The 9,712-nt window shown below is 37.0% G+C and overlaps 1 protein-coding gene across 2 annotated transcripts in view; it reads right to left on the bottom strand.

The window, feature by feature from the left end:
* Positions 1-9,712, bottom strand: part of LOC107693528 (junctional adhesion molecule C-like) — a 35,695-nt gene that overhangs the window by 14,414 nt on the left and 11,569 nt on the right. Inside the window, exon 1 of one of the 2 annotated variants that reach the window (XM_016492949.1) lies at positions 3,640-3,821. The exons of the other annotated variant lie outside the window; for it this stretch is intronic. The gene's annotated coding sequence lies outside the window, so the exon portion shown is untranslated. Of the gene's footprint in view, positions 1-3,639; positions 3,822-9,712 lie in introns of those variants that run through there. 2 annotated transcript variants of the gene reach the window in all.

The raw sequence follows: 9,712 nt of genomic DNA, 5'->3' as shown, positions 1-9,712 counted from the left end.
CTTTGGTTTGATTTGCATGGGTGTTACAAGTCAGAAAGGCTCAACAAAGACTCTTTTGCATAAGTACATAAGATTAAAGAGAAATTCTTAATTTTTAAAGGTCTTAAGTTGAATATTAAGTCGCTTACAGTCTAAAAAACTCCCAAGTTGCTGGAGAAATTACAGTAATGACCTCTTGCTCTGCCCTCAGACTCATCAGTTTCATTTAATCTCAAGTGAAGACATCTAATAATGAAAGCTGAGAGGAAGGTACCTCAGGGAACTAGACACAGTCATTATATCGGCTGTACATCTTGTTCATTTCTATGTAAAACTACATAGACAGACAGACAGAGAGATAGATAGACAGATAGATAGATATATAGATAGATCGATAGATAGATAGATATAGATTTCTAAAATGACATATAAATACATATACAAATATATAAAAATGATCCAAATTAAACAATTTAAAGAACTGAAAAAAATTGATAGATAGATAGATAGATAGATGACAGATAGACAGATAGATAGATAGATGATAGATAGATAGATAGACAGATAGATAGATAGATAGATATATAGATAGATCGATAGATAGATAGATATAGATTTCTAAAACGACATATAAATACATATACAAATATATAAAAATGATCCAAATTAAACAATTTAAAGAACTGAAAAAATTGCTGGAGAAATTACAGTAATGACCTCTTGCTCTGCCCTCAGACTCATCAGTTTCATCTAATCTCAAGTGAAGACATCTAATAATGAAAGCTGAGAGGAAGGTACCTCAGGGAACTAGACACAGTCATTATATCGGCTGTACATCTTGTTCATTTCTATGTAACCTTCATGTTGGATCCATCTGTATTCTCTGGTTTCTATTCAATTGAGAAAAATGATTCTGTTACGCAACATATTCCCAAAGTCCCATTACTCTGTTGTGAACTGCTAGTTTTCTATCAAGGAAGAAATGGGTTTGTTTCTTGTTCCACCAAGACTAAAAATAGTAGCATTCAGCAAAGATAAGGCAATCTCCACAACAAAAATACCTCTGATATTCCTTCAGCTGCTGAGCAAATGTCACTAGGCGTCACTTCAAAGTGCAAGTGTAGAACAAGCAGGCATTCCTCTTGAACTGCACCTCTGACGAAAACACTGTGGTCTACATTAGGAGGAATGATCATTGTCTTTGTGAAGATGTGCAACCTTTTTAAAATTACTTTTTTTTTACTTTTTATAATTATATTTCTTATAGAGCCTTTACATAAGGAGTGTTCCTGTTTTCAAAAACAAGTAGACGAAGAACGAAAGGAACGAAACAGGAAGCATGGGAATTGAGACACCTTTTTAAAAGTTTGACTATTTTTAACTTGACAGTGTCTTAGAAACACACCAGCCGTGGTGGGACGCTCAGAAAATGGCATGCAGCAGCTTAAGACGTCTGTCAACATACAGATCCTATATATGTGATATATCCCAAAAATAAGCTAAACTAAATATTTAAAAATATGAAAAAAAGAATGTAAATACTAATTTTTGCAATATATAGATTATATATAAATATACTGTAATATTTTATTCCTTTACTTTATTGAGTGTCCAAATTAGCCATATAATTGCTGATAGATAGATAGATATATAGATAGATCGATAGATAGATAGATATAGATTTCTAAAACGACATATAAATACATATACAAATATATAAAAATGATCCAAATTAAACAATTTAAAGAACTGAAAAAAATTAAGATTTTTTTTTAAACAAATTAAATATGGATGGAAGCTATCCTGAAGCAGTTTATTTGTTTAGATGAGGTAAATCTAGGTAGACTAGACTAGGTTGCACTATCATGTGCAACAGGATTCATTTGCATTACTTCTAAATTTGGTGGTCTGTGACAGTTCACTTTTCGCCAGAGGCTCTGCTCTTTGCATTTGTAATTTTTGCATTCACGTGTGGATGCTATGGGTCTCTTGGAGGTATTTGAGGGCTAGACTCCAGCCGAGCTCCCCTCTGATCTAGCCAGGTCAAAGACTAAGCTTGAGTTGAGCCAGCGAGAGAGGGGCAGCGGTGTCACAGAATGCCTGAGTACATGTCACTTTGCGTCAGCATTAGTTACTGCAGGAGGCCCCCTTTCCTTTTGTCCTCCAGCCGACTGGAGTTCACAGGACCGGTGTGCGTATCTCCCATTCCACATCTCTGTCCTGTATCCCATTATGCCCCTTCTGCATGGCAACAAGCTTCAAATGAGGTGAGATTTTGACAGTCGGGTATGATTTAGTGATGGAAGATCAAAATAACTGAGTATGGCTTCAGTTGATTGCATTTGGAAATACTATATTTTGGCATCAAAAAGCAGTACAGGGAAATTAATTTCACAGTTATGTCATATTAGGAATACTTTCCACCTCACATTCCAGTCACATGAAATAACTGGGCTTGATTATATTAACTCTTTTTTTCCAATAAAAATAGACCCCTTGTTTAGTGTCACACATCACATGGTTGAAGTCCACATGAACACCAATCGAAACCTTTGTTTTGTGACACAGTTTCAGGCAGTTGGAGTGAATGAATACTAAATTAATCGGGACACGGCCTGATGGCAGAACAAAAGCATTCCTGATAGCAACAGTACAAAGGCGGATCACTTTTGAGGGGGACAATTTCACAATTTTTTTAATACAAATATTTGATCAAATATATAGGCCTATTAAAAAATTAAGTTCTGTTAAAACATTTAAAACAGTTCAAGTCAAAACATTATATAAAAATACTCGCATTTATAAAATAAAATAAAACAATAATCAAATAAAAAATAACATTTTAAAATAAAAAGTACTATGTATGGACTGGCCACCTTTCCATGATGTTTCTCTGCCTTCGGTCTGAGATGCTTCAGCATCACTTCAACCTTATAAAGGAAAATAAAATAAAATAATAAATAAATAATGAAAAATAAAATAAAAAACAAAACAAAATAAAATAAATCTAAAGTGTGTACAAAATGTGTACAAATTTAAAGTCCCTGAGACCCCAAACATCAGTAATTCAATATACTTTTTAACATGTATTTTTTATTTTGTTTATAATAAGTATGCATAGGAAAAGCCTTGATGTATCAACTTGATCTGTGAGTGCTTTTCAAGCTATTAAAATGGCCCTGGGGTCTCAGAGACCCCCGCACAGAACATGAGGGTTAAAATGCAGCCTCAATTAACCACCATCACTGAACGTCACCCAACACAGGTGAGTGATTATTCAGAGGGCAGTTGTACGAAGCAAGACCATCAGTTATTTTCCACAGGGGTGAGCACAGGTTACCGCTGGAGAAGCCTTTGCTATTTATAGCAGCTGTCAACAGCAGGCAGAGACTGTGCGGCATACTAATTGGTTGCATTTGCAGGTAAGTCAGAGCTGGGCATCTCCTCCCGTCCCATTTGTGGGCAGGAGCACTGACCGTCCCCCGATAAGATCTACTAGAGGCTTATTTTTAACCCTCGTGGCTCTCAGATGCCATTTCAACAACTGCTTTCCACAGAAACTGATAATGAGAGATATGAAATGCATTTGCATACATGCACACATTATTTAGACTATGCTTATCTCCTCCGTCAGCGATAAAAGGCCCTAATTTAGCTCACCAAATCAGCTGATCGGAGGATCCCATATTCGCCGTGAGGCTCCAGCCGAAATCTGTAAATCGTGTCGCACTTGCACTCCGCTCCAGAATTAGCCGCTCACTGCTTTCAGCACAGATGGCGTCATCCCCGCTCACTGCAAATGCCTCACATTCTAGTACAAGCACACTGACCTCTTCCTTAATCCTAATTAGGACTGTAATTTCTGCCAGAGCCTTCTTCAAGAGCGGTGGCAGTACAAGCGTGCGCTTTGAAACATAAAGAAAAAGCTTGTCTTCTCTAACTTGTGACATTAAACAATATGAGATGGTGACGTGTCTGGATTTCTGATGACGTCTTTACGATGATGGATTAGAGCAATACATACAAGCATCATTGCAGCCATACTCCAGCCTGCGTGTTTCTCTAAATAATGGGCTGTGACAAATACATAGGCGAATTGGGCTAAATCCCTGAGCAGGCTTAATAAAATCGAGAGTGAGCTGAAGTCTAAAGGACATTAACTCGTATATTCTCTCAGCTGTCCTAAAAGGGCCCAGTGCTGGAAACAACATCTATTGTTGAGCATGTGAATTGTGTAGCAAAGCAGCGAGGTGCAGATTGGCTGACAGCTGAATAATGCCACCCCACAGTCGCTGGAGACTTGTTGATTTAGATTTCTGATGACGTCTTTACGATGATGGATTAGAGCAATACATACAAGCATCATTGCAGCCATACTCCAGCCTGCGTGTTTCTCTAAATAATGGGCTGTGACAAATACATAGGCGAATTGGGCTAAATCCCTGAGCAGGCTTAATAAAATCGAGAGTGAGCTAAAATCTAATGGACATTAACTCGTATATTCTCTCAGCTGTTCGAGCCCTAAAAGTTCCCAGTGCTGGAAACAGCATCTATTGTTGAGCATGTGAATTGTGTAGCAGTGAGGTACGGATTGGCTGACAGCTGAATAATGCCACCCCACAGTCGCTGGAGACTTGTCGATTTAGCAGGGATATGCACATAATCCTCCTCACTTCCTGTTCAAAAGAAATTCCCCAGAATGCAATGGGGTAGGTGAAAACAGCACCCTGGGGATGACTCTTTGTATTGTTACGTGTCACAAATGTGAAAAAATGTAAAAGTTATTTGAGTACATCTTGGTAATTTTGAAAAGGTTATTTTAAGAAATTATAAAAAACATATTTGATAAAATATAACAGAAAATAATTTTAACCCCTTAAGTTCTGTTGAGAATTTTAGATTTTTAAAACAATGTTGTACATGTAAATATATTAATAAAATAAAATTATATTAAAAAAAACCTACAATGGACTGGCCATCTTCTATGGTGCTTCCCTGTCTATGGTCCAAAATGCTGGGATAGGATTTTTTATTTTTGGAAATGTAGCATGCTAATCATGTAATTATAACTTTTACTCACAATAATCTAACTAAAAAGTTATATAACATATTAAAACATATATACCCAAATAATAAATAAAACAAAAAACCAAATAAAATAAAAACAATGGAGTAAACAAGACAATATCTCAGTCTCCATAGAATCACGCTCTCACTGAGCAGTGGCTAAACCAGCAGCAGGAAGCCTATAAACTGCATAATAGACCCGGTAGCAGCATTCACTCCTCTCTTCAAGATACAATCAGTGCTAAAACACCAAGCCAAGCAAAAACCCCTGAACTCTCATTGTCTATTGTACAGCGCTGGCCCCCCATAGCATCTCTTGTTAATTGCCTTTGTTTGCACTCTTGTACAAAAGCCATGTTGTGTAGTGCTACTTGCTGCTCGGAACAGTTGGAGCTGAAGTTGTTGCTGCTGTTATAAAAATCTTTACCTCTGCCACATGCATCTGTTATAAAATAGATTGCATTTAAAAATGAAATCAATATGACTATTGGCTGAGGCATAATGTTAGTTTGTATCAGTAATTGTGGATTGCTTTCTTGTCATCACATATTTACTATATAAGGAATTCTAGAAAACAACAAGTAAAATGTGCTCAGTCATCTTAATGTCTTAATGTATAAATTGCATTTAGTCTTTTTTTTTTTTAAATCTTGAACCCAATGTTTTTTTTTTTTTTTACATTTTACAAATGTTTCTCTTTAAATCAAATGAATTTTCATACTTAGATTTGAATAGAATTTGAAAAACAGCTTATATGCTGCTATACAAGTAGTAGAGTCTGCAAAAAGGTATGTTCCTTCATGACCACTTCTCTCTTTTCATTTGCAAATGTGCAAATACAAGCCACATTCACTTCTGGCTCTATAGCAACACCATAAAATATGCCTTCTCTCTCCAGCACCTTCGCTTTGCTTCAGTACCAATGATGAACTAGCACAGAGAGTTTTAAATCATGACCACAAACCCAATCAATCCATGAACACAGTCCTGCAAATACTGTATATAGCTGCTTATGCAAGCCTTTCATTTGGAAAACAACCAAACACACAGACGTTGAGGTTTTCAGCAACACTAAAATGCAGCAGAAAACCTATTTATCTGAGGATATCAATTAACATGAATAATACTGTGAAAGTCTTCTGGGCTTCTGAATCTCCAAAGGGTCTCTAATGTAAACGAGAGAGGGTCTACTCTCAGTATGATTTATACTGTGTTTAAACCGACTCGCCTGTTTGAGGAAGTCTTTTGGATCTGTTTTCAGGAACTGTACTTTGATGCCAGATTAATGCGCATCCTCATGCCAGATCCTCAGAGGTAATGCAGAACAGCCAGGCACGAGGGTCACTGATAATGTGTGTCGTCTGAGACAACAGACAACAGGTGAGCCAGTGTTTGGACAGACACTAAAGGTGAGAGGTGAACCAGGGAAAGCTACTTTCAGGGCTGGATCGACTTTCTACAACTGTTGCAACTTCCTTTGTTTGCTGATTATAAGGGATTATTCAGCCAAAAATGAAAATTTTGTCATCATAACCTATATGGCTATATATACCCACACTACCACTCAATTTTTTCTCTTACGCTCACTGAAGCTGCACTTATTTGATCAAAATTATAGAGAAAACAGTGATATTGTAAAATATTATTACAATTTGAAATAACTGTTTAATATGTTAATATATTTTACATTTTAATATATTCCTGTGAGGCAAAGCTGAATTTTCTTCAGTCTTAAGTGTCACATGATCCTTCAGAAATCTTTATAATATGCTGATTTGAAGCTCAAGAAACATTTTTTACTATAGTCAATGTTGAAAATGGAAGTGGAGGATATTTTTTTTTGTGGAAACATTTTATTCAGTGTTCTTGGATGAATAGAAAGTTAAAAAGAAGAGCATTTATTTGAAATAGAAATCTTTTATAACATTATAAATGTTTACTGTCACTTTTTATCAATTCAATTCATCCTCGCTGAATAAAGGTATTAATTTAAAAAGTTTACTGATCCCAGACTTTTGAACAGTATAATTTAAATATATTCATATAATATATAAGACTAAATAATAAAAAGGCCAAGATGTCAAGAATTTAAAGTGAATAAACTTCAGTCAATTTCACACATAAACCATTGGATTCAGAAGACAAGACTTACAGTATAACATATGTCATATGAATCACTTTTATGATACTTTTATTGTATTTTTATGGCCTTTTGAAGCATTAATTCTCAAGGCCCCATTCATTGTAATTGCATCAAAAAGAGTTTTGTGTTTCACATAAGAAAAATATTTAACACTTTAGTAAGGGACCAATGCTAACTAGTTGCTTATTAGCATGCCTATTATTAACACATTGGTTGTTTATTAGTACTTATAAAGCACATATTCTGCATGAAGTCAAGTCAAGTCAAGTCAAGTCACCTTTATTTATATAGCGCTTTTAACAATACAGATTGTGTCAAAGCAACTGAACAGCATTAATTAGGAAAATAGTGTCAATAATGCAAAATGACAATAGTAAACACACATTTTTCAGTTAAAGACAGTTCATCATTGAATTCAGTGATGTCAACATCCAGCTCAGTTTAAATAGTATCTTTGCAATCAAGTCAACGGTATCGCTGGAAATGAAGTGTCCCCAACTAAGCAAGCCAGAGGCGACAGCGGCAAGGAACCAAAACTCCATCGGTGACAGAATGGAGAAAAAACCTTGGGAGAAACCAGGCTCAGTCGGGGGGCCAGTTCTCTTCTGACCAGACGAACCAGCAGTACGGAAAAATCAATTTAAGACGTAATAAAACAGACGATGAACACTATTAACAGCAATTATTATATGATGCAATCAAACTTATAGCAAAATGTGGTAGTTCTGTATGTTGTTTCAGGGTTGGCATCATCTGAGGTCCTCTGAGGGGTTGGCATCATCTCTTCTCAGGTGTTCTGGATCCAGACTGAAGCTTGTGTAAATCCTAGTTACCACGGGATGTCAATCTTCTGCATTACCATATTCTACATCCCTATATACCCAATATCTAAAGTTAACAACTACCTTACTAACGAATAATAATCAGCAAATTAGGAGTTTATTGAGGCAAAAGTCATAGTTAATGGTTTGTTAATAGCGAGAACTGGACCTTAAATGATGTGTGACCAAATATTCTTATGTAATCAGAATATTCACATAAATTCCATTATAAAACAGAAAGAATTTTCCAGCTTGTACTGAGAAGCTTTATGCATAAACATCTTCAGTTTCATGTGCAAGACTGATCAGTCCTCAGAGACTGAGTGTCAACACTACCACAAATTAAAACAGTGAGAGTTTTGCATAAATCTGTAATATATACCCGTGCTTCACCTAAAAAAAAAAAGGCTGAGGAATTTAAAGAGAGCGAGTTAGGCTGAAACAACAGATGTTCGCAAAGGCATGCTTCAGACTCAAATAGTTTGCATACGCCGTCTAAGTGGCCAGAGAGGGAATGCTGCAGTAGAACAGGTGGGGTGAGAGTGGGAGGTTCACGGCTCAGGACGCACACCATCTGAGCACCACGCAAGCAGTGACCTCCCCAAAGGAACCACTTCATCACCTGCTCAGGAAGATCCTCTCTTGTTTGGGAAATGCTTTGCTCCTGCTCACTCGGCGAAAATGTGGAGCATTTGATGCCCATCCGTTTGCACGGACATCCAAAACAAATGTGGACATTCCGGTGGACCGTGGGAGGATGTAAAAGACTGACATCTTGATGCAACCACAGGAAAGCACATGATATCATGTGGCTGTAGCAGCGGAGCAAGGGTGTGTACTTCTATTCAACAGTCAGATTCTGTTGCTCTTCTCCCCATTTGCAGATATGCCAGAAGCGTTAACACTTGCAAAAACAAACGCAGCATATTTCAAATCATAAAATGTTCTTGGTTTTCCACAGAGGCAACATTAAAACTTGGACAGAGCTCTCACAATCCTTCATGATTTACCAACAGTGACATTTCAACTGCTTTGGCGCTTCTTTAAAGCCCAGGAGGCCACACTGATTAAGGATGGAGATTACAGACACATCTGATGTTAACATGCCCAGATTCAAAAGAATAAATCAGGGAAAGAACCACGCTTACAAGTGGAGCTTGAGCCAGAAGTATTCAAATAAAGTGAACCAGTTTAATATCCATTCTTTCATGAGGCAACCTGAATATTGTTAAAGGGGTCATATGATGCTTTTTTAAAGATCATTATTTTGTGTATTTGGTGTAACAGAATATGTTGACATGCTTTAATGTTCAAAAAACACATTATTTTTCAAATACTGTACATTATTGTAGGTCCTCTATGCCCTGCCTCTCTCAAACGCTTCGTTTTCTACAAAGTCCCTCCTTCCGACAAGCGCAGTCTGCTCTGATTGGCCAGCTGACCCAGTGCATTGTGATTGGCCGAACACCGCAAGCACTCGTCGGAAATGTAACGCCCCTTACCATAATCGCGAGCTTCAGCTTTCAAAATAAATGTAAAGACAGTAAATAATGTCATTAGTTTTACCATCAGTTCAAGCCCGAAAGGGGAACAGAGTCGCGTGACAGACACAGTGATGAAGCTGGCATGTGTTTGCAGTACACAAGCCACGGTTAAGACAGCTGACTCCACTGTGATGTGACCCTCTCTCTCTCTCTCTCAC

Source organism: Sinocyclocheilus anshuiensis, unplaced genomic scaffold, assembly GCF_001515605.1.
Source record: "Sinocyclocheilus anshuiensis isolate Anshui unplaced genomic scaffold, SAMN03320099.WGS_v1.1 scaffold1208, whole genome shotgun sequence".
NCBI classification, from domain to species: Eukaryota; Metazoa; Chordata; class Actinopteri; order Cypriniformes; family Cyprinidae; genus Sinocyclocheilus; species Sinocyclocheilus anshuiensis.
Note: the sequence above shows the minus strand (reverse complement) of the source record. Positions and strands in the feature narration are given on the sequence as shown.